This window comes from Pristiophorus japonicus, chromosome 26 (genome assembly GCF_044704955.1).
Source record: "Pristiophorus japonicus isolate sPriJap1 chromosome 26, sPriJap1.hap1, whole genome shotgun sequence".
In the NCBI taxonomy this organism is placed as follows: domain Eukaryota; kingdom Metazoa; phylum Chordata; class Chondrichthyes; family Pristiophoridae; genus Pristiophorus; species Pristiophorus japonicus.
This window is the reverse complement of record NC_092002.1, coordinates 6,299,346-6,312,445: the sequence shown is the minus strand read 5'-3', so window position 1 is coordinate 6,312,445 and position 13,100 is coordinate 6,299,346.

Genomic DNA, 13,100 nt, shown 5'->3' with positions numbered 1-13,100 from the left:
CCCCCCCCCCCCCCCCCCCACTCCCCTCCCGGGCGCTAGTCCACTCCCCCCCCCCCCCCCCCCCACTCCCCTCCCGGGCGCTAGTCCACTCCCCCCCACTCCCCTCCCGGGCGCTAGTCCACTCCCCCCCCCCCCCCCACTCCCCTCCCGGGCGCTAGTCCATTCCCCCCCCCCCCCCCCAAGGTTCTCGCCTCTCCGTAAATAATTTGAGCGGTAACACTATGCATAACCGGGCGCAGAGCAACGAAAAGCAAAAGATGCACAGGAACTGCCTGGGGCACGAGCACCCGCGATCAGCGGCCTAGCTCGGGCGGAAGCACCTGTCTCCTTCGGTGTTGGGGACAGTTTGGCTTCCGCACAAGTGGGGCCATGCCTGGGCAACTTTGCAATCGCTGCATTTTTTTTTTAAAAACCTGTGCGTATTTGTGAGCAGAAGTGTTTGGAGATGTGCGATCAGGTCCGTCACAGACCCCCCGCGCAGGGGGCTTTTTAACGCCGTGCACTGGCTTAAAGGTGCCGTTCCCTTCACATCGCCCGCTCGGGAATTCGGAAGTACTGCAACCCTATTTGGGTTTTTTTTTTACCCAAACATCATCTTTTTGTGTAAACCTTCCAGCCCATATCGAAGTCCATTCTTTGTGTTTTGTTTTCATTATCCTCTCTCTCTCTCTCTCTCTCTCTCTCTCTCTCTCTCTCTCTCTCTCTCTCTCTCTCTCACACTCAGCTCGCTGCCCAATGTAATTTAGGTTGTATTAACAAAGTAGGGCTTGTCTTTCTTGCTGTTTTCAATCACCGGTCTGTACAGGAAGGAGGGCCCTCCTGGTCAACGTGTGATTCCGTGATCAGCGTCTCTCCCAGCGCCCGGCGCACACACACACGAGACAGTTTGATTCGGGCCCGACCATTCTTTTCACGACAAACATTTAAAACAAATTTATGGGGTTTTTGTCTTGTACAGTTCGTAATTTTTGCCTCGATTTCTGTAAATTTTTCTCCTTCAACCAGAAATAAAAGTTCTTGTTTTCTCCTGATCGTGTCTTTTTATTTACTTGAGTGCTACACAGCGACAACACAGGGTTAGATACAGAGTAAAGCTCCCTCTACACTGTCCCATCAAACACTCCCAGGGCAGGTACAACACGGGGTTAGATACAGAGTAAAGCTCCCTCTACACTGTCCCATCAAACACTCCCAGGGCAGGTACAGGGGGTTAGATACAGAGTAAAGCTCCCTCTACACTGTCCCATCAAACACTCCCAGGGCAGGTACAGCACGGAGTTAGATACAGAGTAAAGCTCCCTCTACACTGTCCCATCACACACTCCCAGGGCAGGTACAGGGGGTTAGATACAGAGTAAAGCTCCCTCTACACTGTCCCATCACACACTCCCAGGGCAGGTACAGCACGGGGTTAGATACAGAGTAAAGCTCCCTCTATACTGTCCCACCAAACACTCCCAGGGCAGGTACAGCATGGGGTTAGATACAGAGTAAAGCTCCCTCTACACTGTCCCATCAAACACTTCCAGGGCAGGTACAGCACGGGGTTAGATACAGAATAAAGCTCCCTCTACACTGTCCCATCAAACACTCCCAGGGCAGGTACAGCACGGGGTTAGATACAGAGTAAAGCTCCCTCTACACTGTCCCATCAAACACTCCCAGGGCAGGTACAGCACGGGATTAGATACAGAGTAAAGCTCCCTCTACACTGTCTCATCAAACACTCCCAGGGCAGGTACAGCACGGGGTTGGGTACAGAGTAAAGCTCCCTCTACACTGTCCCATCAAACACTCCCAGGGCAGGTACAGGGGGTTAGATACAGAGTAAAGCTCCCTCTGCACCGTCCCATCAAACACTCCCAGGGCAGGTACAGGGGGTTAGGTACAAAGTAAAGCTCCCTCTACACTGTCCCATCAAACACTCCCAGGGCAGGTACAGGGGGTTAGATACAGAGTAAAGCTCCCTCTACACTGTCCCATCAAACACTCCCAGGGCAGGTACAGCACGGGGTTAGTTACAGAGTAAAGCTCCCTCTACACTGTCCCATCAAACACTCCCAGGGCAGGTACAGCACAGGGTTAGATACAGAGTAAAGCTCCCTCTACACTGTCCCATCAAACACTCCCAGGGCAGGTACAGCACGGGGTTAGATACAGAGTAAAGCTCCCTCTATACTGTCCCATCAAACACTCCCAGGGCAGGTACAGCATGGGGTTAGATACAGAGTAAAGCTCCCTCTACACTGTCCCATCAAACACTCCCAGGGCAGGTACAGCACAGGGTTAGATACAGAGTAAAGCTCCCTCTACACTGTCCCTTCAAACACTCCCAGGGCAGGTACAGCACGGGGTTAGATACAGAGTAAAGCTCCCTCTACACTGTCCCATCAAACACTCACAGGGCAGGTACAGGGGGTTAGATACAGAGTAAAGCTCCCTCTACACTGTCCCATCAAACACTCCCGGGGCAGGTACAGCAGGGGGTTAGATACAGAGTAAAGCTCCCTCTACACTGGCCCATCAAACACTCACAGGGCAGGTACAGGGGGTTAGATACAGAGTAAAGCTCCCTCTACACTGTCCCATCAAACACTCCCAGGGCAGGTACAGCACGGGGTTAGATACAGAGTAAAGCTCCCTCTACACTGTCCCATCAAACACTCCCAGGGCAGGTACAGCACGGGGTTAGATACAGAGTAAAGCTCCCTCTACACTGTCCCATCACACACTCCCAGGGCAGGTACAGCACGGGGTTAGATACAGAGTAAAGCTCCCTCTACACTGTCCCATCAAACACTCCCAGGGCAGGTACAGGGGGTTAGATACAGAGTAAAGCTTCTGGGCCCACTGGCGGACGATCAGCGGTCAGTGTTGCAGTCACCGTCTCTGAAGTAGACATGTCCACATCGGAGGGGACGATACCGATTTGCGGAAAGGACTTTGAGAAGGACTGATCCCAGCAACTCTTTGGAGAAGCTGTGGGATGGGTGTGACATCCCCCTCAAGCCCCTGGTCGGAGATTGAGGGGTGGGGGGGGTGGAGAGTGTAGAATTAAGATCACAGGCAGCGGAATGTGGTCGGGGGGGGGGGAAGAGTAGAGAAAATAGAATCTGCCAGAGAAGCTCTAGTCAATGCCTTTAAGGGGAAACTGGATAAACACATGAGGGAGAAAGGAATCGAAGGATATGGTGATGGGGTGCGATAGAGAGGGGTGGGAGGGGGCTGGTGTGGAGCATAAACCCCGGCATATAGCGGTGGGCCCAATGGCCACCTTCTGTGCTGGACAATTATAACATTTCCCCCAAAAAGTTGTTGAAAATGTCAAAACTGAAGTTGCTATATTTTGGTGGGGGTGGGGGCAAGGGTATTAAGGGTTACAGAACCAAGGGAGTTTTTTAAAAATTAATTCCTGGGATGTGGGCGTCACTGACAAGGCCGGCATTTATTGCCCATCCTTAACTGCCCCTCGAGAAGGTGGTGGTGAACCGCTGCAGTCTGTGTGGTGAAGGTGCTCCCACAGTGCTGTTAGGGAGGGAGTTCAGACAAATATCAGCCACGATCAGATTGAATGGCGCAACAGGCTCGGGGCTGAATGGGCCTCCTCCTGTTCCTGTGCAACAGGCTCGAGGGGCTGAATGGGCCTCCTCCTGTTCCTGTGTAACAGGCTCGAGGGGCTGAATGGGCCTCCTCCTGTTCCTGTGTAACAGGCTCGAGGGGCTGAATGGGCCTCCTCCTGTTCCTGTGCAACAGGCTCGAGGGGCTGAATGGGCCTCCTGTTCCTGTGCAACAGGCTCGAGGGGCTGAATGGTCCTCCTGTCCCTGTGTAACAGGCTCGAGGGGCTGAATGGTCTCCTGTTCCTGTGTAACAGGCTCGAGGGGCTGAAAGGGCCTCCTGTTCCTGTGTAACAGGATCGAGGGGCTGAATGGTCTCCTCCTGTTCCTGTGTAACAGGATCGAGGGGCTGAATGGGCCTCCTCCTGTTCCTGTGTAACAGGCTCGAGGGGCTGAATGGTCGTCTCCTGTTCCTGTGTAACAGACTCGAGGGGCTGAATGGCCTCCTGTTCCTGTGTAACAGGCTCGAGGGGCTGAATGGCCTCCTGTTCCTGTGTAACAGGCTCGAGGGGATGAATGGGCCTCCTCCTGTTCCTGTGTAACAGGCTCGAAGTGTTGAATGGGCCTCCTCCTGTTCCTGTGTAACAGGCTCGAGGGGCTGAATGGTCTCCTCCTGTTCCTGTGTAACAGACTCGAGGGGCTGAATGGCCTCCTGTTCCTGTGTAACAGGCTCGAGGGACTGAATGGGCCTCCTGTCCCTGTGTAACAGGCTAGAGGGGCTGAATGGTCTCCTCCTGTTCCTGTGTAACAGGCTCGAGGGACTGAATGGGCCTCCTGTCCCTGTGTAACAGGCTAGAGGGGCTGAATGGTCTCCTCCTGTTCCTGTGTAACAGGCTAAAAGGCCTGTGTAGGGTCTCTTATATTCTTAGCAGTTGACGAGACTTGAGTCCGGTGGTAGTATCCAGGCAAACTTTATTGGCTCAGTTGCATCTTTCAGTTACTAAGAATAAAACGCGTGTTACAGCTTCAGTTATAGCCGCGAACGTGGGATCTTTCCATTCCCTGAATGGCCCCTCTGCTGTTCCTGGGGTCAGTTTGTCGGCTCCGGACTAGCCGATGGTTATGACCCAGCTGTCCATTGCAGATAGTAATCGCCTTGGTCATGATGTGATTACCACATCATGCCCCTTCCTCCTGCTGTTCACTATTTTGCAGCATGTTCCTGTTATCTGGTTGGGACAGCGCTTAACCCTATGACTGCTTTGGCCCCAACCACGCTGCAACCTTTTCCATTGTTAGTGAGCACGTACACAGCACACAGCTACTCTATAATTATAAATTAATCAGATCCCAGTTAGTCAGGTCCCATAGGCTGAATGGTCTCCTGTTCTGTGTAATAGGCCTGAGGGGCTGAATGGGCCTCCTCCAATTCCTGTGTAACAGGCTCGAGGGGCTGAATGGACCTCCTCCTGTTCCTGTGTAACAGGCTCGAGGGGCTGAATGGGCCTCCTCCTGTTTCTGTGTAACAGGCTCGAGGGGCTGAATGGGCCTCCTCCTGTTCCTGTGTGACAGGCTCGAGGGACTGAATGGGCCTCCTCCTGTTCCTGTGTAACAGGCTCGAGGGGCTGAATGGGCCTCCTCCTGTTCCTGTGTAACAGGCTCGAGGGGCTGAATGGGCCTCCTCCTGTTCCTGTGTAACAGGCTCGAGGGACTGAATGTGCCTCCTCCTGTTCCTGTGTAACAGGCTCGAGGGGCTGAATGGGCCTCCTCCTGTTCCTGTGTAACAGGCTCGAGGGGCTGAATGGGCCTCCTCCTGTTCCTGTGTAACAGGCTCGAGGGGCTGAATGGGCCTCCTCCTGTTCCGGTGCAACAGGCTCGAGGGGCTGTATGGGCCTCCTCCTGTTCCGGTGCAAGAGGCTCGAGGGGCTGAATGGGCCTTCTGTTCCTGTGTAACAGGCTCGAGGGGCTGAATGGGCCTTCTCCTGTTCCTGTGTAACAGGCTCAAGGGGCTGAATGGGCCTCCTCCTGTTCCTGTGTAACAGGCTCGAGGGACTGAATGGGCCTCCTCCTGTTCCTGTGTAACAGGCTCGAGGGACTGAATGGGCCTCCTCCTGTTCCGGTGTAACAGGCTCGAGGGGCTGAATGGGCCTCCTCCTGTGCCTGTGTAACAGGCTCGAGGGGCTGAATGGGCCTCCTCCTGTTCCTGTGTAACAGGCTCGAGGGGCTGAATGGGCCTCCTCCTGTTCCTGTGTAACAGGCTCGAGGGGCTGAATGGGCCTCCTCCTGTTCCTGTGTAACAGGCTCGAGGGGCTGAATGGGCCTCCTCCTGTTCCGGTGCAAGAGGCTCGAGGGGCTGTATGGGCCTCCTCCTGTTCCGGTGCAAGAGGCTCGAGGGGCTGAATGGGCCTCCTCCTGTTCCGGTGCAAGAGGCTCGAGGGGCTGAATGGGCCTCCTCCTGTTCCTGTGTAACAGGCTCGAGGGGCTGAATGGGCCTCCTCCTGTTCCTGTGTAACAGGCTCGAGGGGCTGAATGGGACTCCTCCTGTTCCTGTGTAACAGGCTCGAGGGGCTGAATGGGCCTCCTCCTGTTCCGGTGCAAGAGGCTCGAGGGTCTGAATGGGCCTCCTCCTGTTCCTGTGTAACAGGCTCGAGGAGCTGAATGGGCCTCCTCCTGTTCCGGTGCAAGAGGCTCGAGGGGCTGTATGGGCCTCCTCCTGTTCCGGTGCAAGAGGCTCGAGGGGCTGAATGGGCCTCCTCCTGTTCCGGTGCAAGAGGCTCGAGGGGCTGAATGGGCCTCCTCCTGTTCCTGTGTAACAGGCTCGAGGGGCTGAATGGGCCTCCTCCTGTTCCTGTGTAACAGGCTCGAGGGGCTGAATGGGCCTCCTCCTGTTCCGGTGCAAGAGGCTCGAGGGTCTGAATGGGCCTCCTCCTGTTCCTGTGTAACAGGCTCGAGGGGCTGAATGGGCCTCCTCCTGTTCCTGTGTAACAGGCTCGAGGGGCCGAATGGGCCTCCTCCTGTTCCTGTGTAACAGACTCGAGGGGCTGAATGAGCCTCCTCCTGTTCCAGTGTAACAGGCTCGAGGGACTGAATGGGCCTCCTCCTGTTCCTGTGTAACAGGCTCGAGGGGCTGAATGGGCCTCCTCCTGTTCCGGTGCAAGAGGCTCGAGGGTCTGAATGGGCCTCCTCCTGTTCCGGTGCAAGAGGCTCGAGGGGCTGAATGGGCCTCCTCCTGTTCCGGTGCAAGAGGCTCGAGGTTCAGGCAAAAAGGGTGAGTGGCCTCGGCCAGTGTTGGGCGAGCAGAGCAGGGTGGTGTGGAGAGGAACGATGTAACGTGGGTGACTAATGGGCTGTCAGGTGGGAGGGGAAATGACACACATGGAACTTAACCTGACCACAGCGACCATCTGCACTGACCATGGTGACTGTGCGTGTTCGCTGGTGGTTTGGGCGGAGGGGGGGGGGAGCTGGAGCCGATTACCTTATCTCGCCAACCTGCCGTCCTGTTGCCGGATGCTGTGGCTGCACAAACAGGTGGTGGCCCAGCCACGAGGAGGGAGGGTTGGTGAGGTGCAGCACAATGCTATGGAGTGGTTGTATTTTTCCCCCTTCCTGAGAGTCCGAGATACCGAGTCCCATGGGCGCTCTCTGGTACCTCTCCTAGCGCTTTTTTTTTTTCCCAGCGTAGTTCCGGCCCGCAAGACCATCAGCAGGCCGGGGACATACCACTGCAGGAGGGCGACGGCTGACTACAGTGCGGGCAGGTACAGCAGGAGGGGGCGAAGGAGCGGCGAGAGTTCGTAGAGGGGTGTGATCGGGGCCCAGGAGAGGCGAGGGGCCCAGGGGCAGCACGGGCCCAGCCCACACTGTGCGATATGTGTGCGCGCACTGGGTCCGTGCAGCAGAGCTGGTCTCCAGTCGTCCTGGTTCAACCCTTGCCACTGGACTAAGACCTCGCTCTGTCAAGCCCCGTGTGGTGGCTGGTGTGCAACGGTCACCCCACGTTAAAACAATCCACCCACAGGGCATCTTCCACCCTTCAGGATGGAGTTCGGGATCCGGAATATCATTGAAACGCCTGTGAACTCAATGGCTCTCGACGTGGAAGCAAGTCATCCTCGTTTGGAGGGACTGTCTGTGATGGGTACCTCGCAAGGGCTCCCTTTCCCCCCCCCACCTATGTTAGCGGGCACTTCGGCCGCAGGGGGCATCGTTGCTGAGCCCAATGCACACCGTCCACGCCATTGGCCGGCGAGCTTCTCTCCGACGGACACTTCAGATCCCTCCATGGCCTCGCGAAAGGCGCTATATAAAGCCAAGTCTTGCTTTCTGCAACCTCCAGTCCTACAACTATTTTAGTCGATAGCCATAAATCAAGTGCCCCCTGATTAAAGGGAGCACGAAAACCGACACATTAAACAAATGAAACTTTTGACTGTAAACTTGAATCAAATTTAAAATTTGGTTGCCGGGGGTGATGATGCACTCCAGTCCCTCCGGCGCCCACCTCTCGCGGAAGGCCGCGAGCGTACCGGTGGACACCGCGTGCTCCATCTCCAGGGACACCCCGGCTCGGATGTAACCGCGGAAGAGAGGCAGGTCAGTCGGGCTGAACGACCCCCTCGACCGCCCGCTGCCTGGACCGGCTGATGGCCTCCAGCCCCCGCAACCCTCCGAGATCTCTGCGCTCCTCCAATTCTGGCCTCTTGCGTATCGCCCAATTTCCATCGCTCCACCATCGGTGGCCGTGCCTTCAGCTGCCTGGGCCCCAAGCTCTGGAACTCCCTCCCTAAACCTCTGCCTCTCCTCCATTAAGACGCTCCTTAAAACACACCTCTTTGATCAAGTTTATAGTCACCTGACCTGATATCTTCTTATGTGTAAAATGTTGTTTGATAGCGCCCTCGTGAAGTGTCTTGGACCGGTTCACTGTGTTAAAGGCGCTCTATAAATATTGTTGACAAATTTCTAGTTCGGACTCCGTGAGCTTGGCTCTCGCTCTTTGCTCCCTCCAAACTAGCTCATTCCAGCGACTCCCAACGGCCACAGTTTGAGAGCTCTTCCCACACCCACACCCCACACTGCCACAGACTTTCCCGCGCTGCTCCCCATGGTCAAACAGCCCATGGACATTCGGGCTGAGTACTGAAGATTTCCACGCACCCATGGAACTGGATCCCAGCCGGAGTCCGTGTCTTCGGGAGGGAGTGGGCGAGAGAGAAAGGAATACAGATGAATACTGTGCATTCCTCGTGATTTCCCCACGTTGTCCGGTCCAGTGGGGTGGGCGAGGGAGGGGTGGCTACTGGACTCCTGCCATATCCTCGAAGAGAACCATGTGTCAGCTGTGGCTCAGTGGGCAGCACTCTCGCCTCTGAGCCAGGACGTTGTGGGCTCGAGTCCCACTCCAGAGGCTTGAGCACAAAAATCCAGGCTGACACTCCCAGGGCAGTGCTGAGGGAGCGCCGCACTGTCGGAGGGGCAGTGCCGAGGGAGCGCCGCACTGTCGGAGGGGCAGTGCCGAGGGAGCGCCGCACTGTCGGAGGGGCGGCGCTGAGGGAGCGCCGCACTGTCGGAGGGGCAGTGCTGAGGGAGCGCCGCACTGTCGGAGGGGCAGCGCTGAGGGAGCGCCGCACTTTCGGAGGGGCAGTGCTGAGGGAGCGCCACACTGTCGGAGGGGCAGCGCTGAGGGAGCGCCGCACTGTCGGAGGGGCAGTGCTGAGGGAGTGCCGCACTGTCGGAGGGGCAGTGCTGAGGGAGTGCCGCACTGTCGGAGGGGCAGTACTGAGGGAGCGCCGCACTGTCGGAGGGGCCGTCATTCGAATGAGATGGCTGCCCTCTCGGCTGGATGTAACTGATCTCACGGACACTATTTCGCAGAAGAGCAGGGGAGTTCTCCCCCAGGTGTCCTGGGGCCAATATTTATCCCTCAATCAACCTACACTTAAAACAGATGATCTGGGTCATTATCACATTGCTGTTTGTGGGAGCTTGCTGTGCGCAAATTGGCTGCCGCGTTTCCTACATTACAGCAGCGACTACACTTTATAATTGGGCGTAAACCGCTTCAGGCTATCCTGAGGCTGTGAATGGCGCGCTAGAAATACAACTTCTTTCTTTCGCGAGACTCGAACCCTTCTCCTCAGATCCAGCCAGTCACTCCCGAGGTTTAGAAGCCAGACTACATAGCGAAGAGGAACGCAGGACCTGCCCGAGGGATAGCGGGCGGCTTGCGGAGATCTCTCTCAGAGCGGAATCGAAGAGAAAAATAACTCATTCTCTCATCCCCCCCCCACACCTCCGTCCCCCCCACCATCCCCCAAGAAAAGATCGACCCCGCAGGGATGGTGGTGAGGTTGGGTGTGTCTGTCCCCTCGGTAAATGGAGCCTTTCACTGTCAGCGGATCGCTCATTCCCAAGGTATTAGTGACAGGCAGACAGACTGAATAATCCATTCCACAAGCCTCCGGGCTTCCGATTAACACTGGTATTAACCTCCTCGACACCAACCAGACACTGAGGTGACATCACCAGGTACTTAACCACAGACTCTGCAGACCCAGCCTGCACTGGGCCCAGCAATTGGCGTTGCGGTTTTTAAAAGTAATTATCTATATTTTTTTTGGTAAACAACAAGTCACATTTATATTGTGCCTTTTACGTCGTGAAACATCCCACAGTGCTTCACACAAGCCGTTATCAGCCACAATTTTGCCACCGAGCTGCAAAAGGAGATATTAGGGCAATGGGTCAAAAGCTGAGTCAGAGAGATCGGTTTTAAGAAGCGTCTTAAAGGAAACATAGAAACATAGAAAATAGGTGCAGGAGGAGGCCATTCAGCCTTTCGAGCCTGCACCACCATTCAATAAGATCATGGCTGATCATTCACCTCAGTACCCCTTTCCTACTTTCTCTCCATACCCCTTGATCCCTTTAGCAGTAAGGGCCATATCTAACTCCCTCTTGAATATATCCAATGAACTGGCCTCAACAACTTTCTGCGGCAGGGAATTCCACAGGTTAACAACTCTCAGAGTGAAGAAGTTTCTCCTCATATCAGTCCTAAATGGCTTACCCCTTATCCTAAGACTATGTTCCCTGGTTCTGGACTTCCCCAACATCGGGAACATTCTTCCCGCATCTAACCTGTCCAGTCCCGTCAGAATCTTATACGTTTCTATGAGATCCCCTCTCATCCTTCTAAACTCCAGCGAATAAAGGCCCAGTTGATCCAGTCTCTCCTCATATGTCAGTCCTGCCATCCCGGAAATCAGTCTGGTGAACCTTTGCTGCACTCCCTCAATAGCAAGAACGTCCTTCCTCAGATTAGGAGACCAAAACTGAACACAATATTCCAGGTGAGGCCTCACTAAGGCCCTGTACAACTGCAGTAAGACCTCCCTGCTCCTATACTCAAATCCCCTAGCTATGAAGGCCAACATACCATTTGCCTTCTTCACCGCCTGCTGTACCTGCATGCCAACTTTCAATGACTGATGAACCATGACACCCAGGTCTCGTTGCACCTCCCCTTTTCCTAATCTGCCGCCATTCAGATAATATTCTGCCTTTGTGTTTTTGCCCCCAAAACGGATAACCTCACATTTATCCACATTATACTGCATCTGCCATGCATTTGCCCACTCACCTAACCTGTCCAAGTCACCCTGCAGCCTCTTAGCATCCTCCTCACAGCTCACACCGTCACCCAGCTTAGTGTCATCTGCAAACTTGGAGATATTACACTCAATTCCTTCATCCAAATCGTTAATGTATATTGTAAAGAGCACTGAGCCCTGCGGCACCCCACTAGTCACTGCCTGCCATTCTGAAAAGGACCCATTTATCCCGACTCTCTGCTTCCTGTCTGCCAACCAGTTTTCTATCCACGTCAGTACATTACCCTCAATACCATGCGCTTTGATTTTGCACACCAATCTCTTGTGCGGGACCTTGTCAAAAGCCTTTTGAAAGTCCAAATACACCACATCCACTGGTTCTCCCTTATCCACTCTACTAGTTACATCCTCAAAAAATTCCAGAAGATTCGTCAAGCATGATTTCCCTTTCATAAATTCATGCTGACTTAGTCCGATCCTGTCACTGCTTTCCAAATGCACTGCTATTTCATCCTTAATGATTGATTCCAACATTTTCCCCACTACTGATGTCAGGCTAACCGGTCTATAATTACCCGTTTTCTCTCTCCTTTTTTAAAAAGTGGTGTTACATTAGCTACCGTCCAGTCTATAGGAACTGATCCAGAGTCGATAGACTGTTGGAAAATGATCACCAATGCATCCACTATTTCTAGGGTCACTTCCTTAAGTACTCTGGGATGCAGACTATCGGGGACCGGGGATTTATCGGCCTTCAATCCCACCAATTTCCCTACCACAATTTCCCGCCTAATAAGGATTTCCTTCAGTTCCTCCTTCTCACTAGACCCACTGTCCCCTAGTACATTTGGAAGGTTATTTGTGTCTTCCTTCGTGAAGACAGAACCGAAGTATTGGTTCAATTGGTCTGCCATTTCTTTGTTCCCCATTATAATTTCACCTGAATCTGACTGCAAGGGACCTACATTTGTCTTCCCTAATCTTTTTCTCTTCACATATTTATAGAAGCTTTTGCAGTCCGTTTTTATGTTCCCTGCAAGCTTCCTCTCGTACTCTATTTCCCCCTCTTAATTAAACCCTTAGTCCTCCTCTGTTGAATTCTAAATTTCTCCCAGTCCTCAGGTTTGTTGCCTTTTCTAGCCAATGGGTGCAGGAGTAGGCCATTCGGCCCTTCGAGCCTGCACCACCATTCAATATGATCATGGCTGATCATGCAACTTCAGTACCCCATTCCTGCTTTCTCTCCATACCCCTTGATCCCTTTAGCCATAAAGGCCACATCTAACTCCCTTTTGGATATATCTAATGAACTGGCCTCAACAACTTTCTGTGGTAGAGAATGCCACAAGTTCACCACTCTCTGAGTGAAGAAGTTTCTCCTCATCTCGGTCCTAAATGGCTTGCCCCTTATCCTTAGACTGTGACCCCTGGTTCTGGACTTCCCCAATATCAGGAACATTCTTCCTGCATCTAACCTGTCCAATCCCATCAGAATTTTATATGTTTCTATGAGATCCCCTCTCATTCTTCTAAATTCCAGTGAATATAAGCCCAGTCGATCCAGTCTTTATTCATATGTCAGTCCTGCCATCCCGGGAATCAGTCTGGTGAACCTTCGCTGCACTCCCTCAATAGAAAGAATATCCCCAGATTAGGAGACCAAAACTGTACACAATACTCCAGGTGTGGCCTCACCAAGGCCCTGTACAACTGTAGTAAGACCTCCCTGCTCCTATACTCAAATCCTCTCGCTATGAAGGCCAACATGCCATTTGCCTTCTTCACCGCCTGCTGTACCTGCATGCCAACTTTCAATGACTGATGTACCATGACACCCAGGTCTCGTTGCACCTCCCCTTTTCCAAATCTGTCACCATTCAGATAATATTCTGCCTTCCTGTTTTTGCCACCAAAGGAGGAGAGAGAGAG